We start from the raw sequence: 3,945 nt of genomic DNA on the forward strand, positions 1-3,945 counted from the left end.
TTGTTATATTAACTTTTCAAGTTATCAATCTGATCTCCATTACAGTGAATCTATAGTCACAAATGCAGTCTCAACCTGATGGTCATTACACTGTGTCCTATACATGAAGTTTTGAATTGACATATTTCACTTATTGCTGTCATATTAACTTTCCAAGTTATCGATCTGATCACCATTACAGTGAATCTACCCTTGCAATCCATGTCTCAACCTGATGGACATACAAGTTTTCTAAAAATCAAATTTACTTATTATGGTCATATTAACCTTTCAACTTTTCAATCTAATCTCCATTACAATGAATCTATCCATACAACTCAAGTTTCAGCCTGCTGGTCATTACAGCGTGCCTTATACATGAAGTTTGGAGTCAACAAATTTCACTTATTGCTGTTATATCAACTTTCCAAGTTATCAACCTGATCTCCATTACTGTGAATCTTCACTTGCAATCCATGTCTCAACCTGATGGACATAAAAGTTTTCTAACAAATGTAAGGATATTTATTTCGATGTTCGGCGTAAAACTGTCAAAATTCAAAGACAGTAGACAACATATCACAGACCAAATCAAATCGCAATACAAAATACAAAATGAATGACTAATCAATAAATTACTAACACAAACATAACTGACAACTATAAAACGTATAAACATACCTAGTGGTTTTAAATATTAACATTCATCCAACATTCACATTAAAATACATTACAATTAACATTCATCCAACATTCACATTACAATACATTACACAAACAAATTTATTTATTGTGGTCATATTAACTTTTCAACTTTTCAGTCTGACCTCCATTACAATGAATCTATCCACACAACTCAAGTCTCAACCTGATGGTCATTACAATGTACCTATACACAAACTTCTACAACCAACAAATTTATTTATTGTGGTCATATTAGCGTTTCAACTTTTCAGTCTGACCTCCATTACAATGAATCTATCCACACAACTCAAGTCTCAACCTGATGGTCATTACAATGTACCTATATACAAACTTTTGCAACCAACAAATTTACTTATTGTTGTTATATTAACCTTCCAATTTCTCAATCTGATCTTTATTACAATAAATCTATCCACACAACTCAAGTCTCAACCTGATAGACATTACAACCTATCTTATATACAACTCGAGCGTTCATCTTCCGCGTTAGAGAAACTGAAACTTCGATTTTTCTGGTAGCAAGGTGGTAGGCATTGACCAAACACCTGCCCCTAAGATGTTGCAGCACGAAGTCTAGTTAGAGCGATTGCTCTTGAAAGATTCAAGGATGCATTTGCAAATTGACAGATCCATATTTAATCCTCTCGTAGAGTTGAACGCCTGGCGGTGCTAGAAATGGAGGGGCCACGGTAATAAATTGTTGAAAAAGCTGTGCAGCCAAGTCCGCATCTCCCGAACGGGGATCGGTGATTCGACTATTGTTGCAACCTCAATGTCGCGTGCCTGTTACGTCCACCCCATACCATTCCCCCTCTATTTCTTTGCGTTCAATGTCCGTTATGGTAATTTCTCTCCAGCCACAAGACTGTAACTGAAGCACGTTGCGCAAGAATGATACGATGAATGCGATTTGGAGCCGCCATTGTTGCAGCTCGAGCTGTCGTATGGACATAAAGACTGCTCGATATGAATATACGTACTTGCTACGTTGCTCCTGGATATACAAACAGATTTACATATTTTATCATTTTACAGGGATTTCCATGCAGGCTCGTTCGATATGGAATTTCCTCGTTCATTTTCCTGAGCCATTAATTTTTTTCATCTTTATTTCTCGCTAATTAGCAACTTTAATTCCTGATGTATGTATCTATTTAAAAATAGATGAAAATCGCTTCTGGCTCACCCTATACGTATACTGAAGAACCTAAACAAATATGGTAATATGAACAGACTCATCTGGCTCATTATTCACAGCCACGATTCGTTACATTTGGTTAACAATGGTGCAAGTAAAACCATTACCAGGAGTGCCGTGACAAATGCAGGAATTCCTTCTGTAAATAAATACGAGGAATAATTTGCATAGTTTTCCGAACCAATGCGAATAGGATTGAAACCATCATAGAACCATGTACATACATTCAATATTACAGAGTCGTTTCACTGTTGGCATTGTGAATTTTCTAAGGACTGCTGTTTTAGATTAAACATTAAAACCATACACAGGTAGTTATTTGTTCTGTTACCAACGAACGAAAGATAATTCCTTGGTATCTTGAAATAACGAAAATGAAATTTTTCGTTTAGGTAATCTCGTAATTGTTTACGACTTTCATCTCGCGCCAACCCTATATCTTTTATAATTTGTTAGTAATGGAAGAAAGATTAGTTTTAAGAATTCGTAAGGAGGTCTCGGTCAATATCTATTAGGTGTAGAAATTAATTCTGTGTCTTTATATTCGATCGTTTATAATTTTAATTTATTTAATCGTCATTTTATTATTACACGATAAATTACTGACTTTCTATGTTCTCGATTTGGTCCCCATTACAATGAATTTATACATATATTGCATAACCTAAGTCTTACCTGATGCAAATTACAACGTATGTACGTATATGTATGTACATACAAAATTTTTGGTAGCCATATATATTTGCCTATTGTTATTATTATTATTATTATTTTAATAGATTACAAATGTGTATAATAATTATAATGCTTGTAGTAGAATAATAAGAAACAAAATTTGTTAGCTGCAACTTCATACAGCTAATCGAAATGTACATCTTAGATATATGTATATTTTCATTGCAATAGAGATCAGATTGAGAACTTAGAAGGTTAACGTAACTACAATAATTAAAATTTGTTGGCTACTAAAATTCGCATATACTATATACATTATACATCCATTGTAATGACCATCAGGTTGAGACTTCATTTTTGACTATAGATTCAATGTAAGGATATTATCAGATTGATAACTTGAAAAGTTGATATAACAGAAATAAGTGAAATGTGTTGATTCCAAACTTCATGTACAGGGCACACTGTAATGACCATCAGGTTGAGACTTCATTTGTGACTATAGATTCATTGTAATGGAGATCAGATTGGGAAGTTGGAAGGGTAATATAACGTAAATAAATGAAATTTGGTAGCTACGAAACTTCCTATATGTACATTATACATCCATTGTAATGTCCATCAGGTTGAGACTCGAGTTGTGTGCATAGATTCATTGTAATAGAGACGAGGTAAAGAATTCGTATTTATAAAAAAAATTCCAAATGATTCCCATACTTTGTAAAAAAAGTGGTTATGATTTCAGAAATATTAGCAAAAATATAAATAACCAGAATTACTTCAAAGCGGTGTTACCACGCTTGAAACCAATTTTAGGCCAAAATGGATAAGGCAAGTGTGATTAGGTTCCCATGAATTCTATTTGTGGAACAATTCGAAATTTTCGGGGTCTATCAATTGCCGAACTTCCCTTATTAGATACACCCGGTATTATTACCGCACCACTACACAGATCTCGTGCGTCTTTGACGACGCACGTGCGTGTGTAACCTCTAATGGCAGATGGCATGGGCCCGTGTGACGAGCAGCTGCACCCGAGACAGAGAGTGGAAACTAAAAGGAGGGAAAAGGAAGGGCGAGGGGGTAAAGACCGTGGAACGTATTTACTTGTGTCGCGAGGACCAGCCAACCCCTGTGATTCATTGGAAAGAACCCTTGCGTAGGTTTTACTGCGTGAAAATTTCTATCAAAAGCCATCTGTAGCAGAACGCCATCAGCACCTCTAGTGGTGGATGTAGAAACGTTTAAGGAGGTAGGGACCAAGCGAATCCCATCCCTAGTAATGATACAGTAAGTGTAAAGGCCTTGCACCTTCTCAGTTTGTGCAAATAATAATTGTTATATTATAAATTTCTATTTTCAGCTCACTATTAACACTTTACCGACTG

Source organism: Hylaeus anthracinus, unplaced genomic scaffold (assembly GCF_026225885.1).
Source record: "Hylaeus anthracinus isolate JK02 unplaced genomic scaffold, UHH_iyHylAnth1.0_haploid 3, whole genome shotgun sequence".
NCBI lineage: Eukaryota > Metazoa > Arthropoda > Insecta > Hymenoptera > Colletidae > Hylaeus > Hylaeus anthracinus.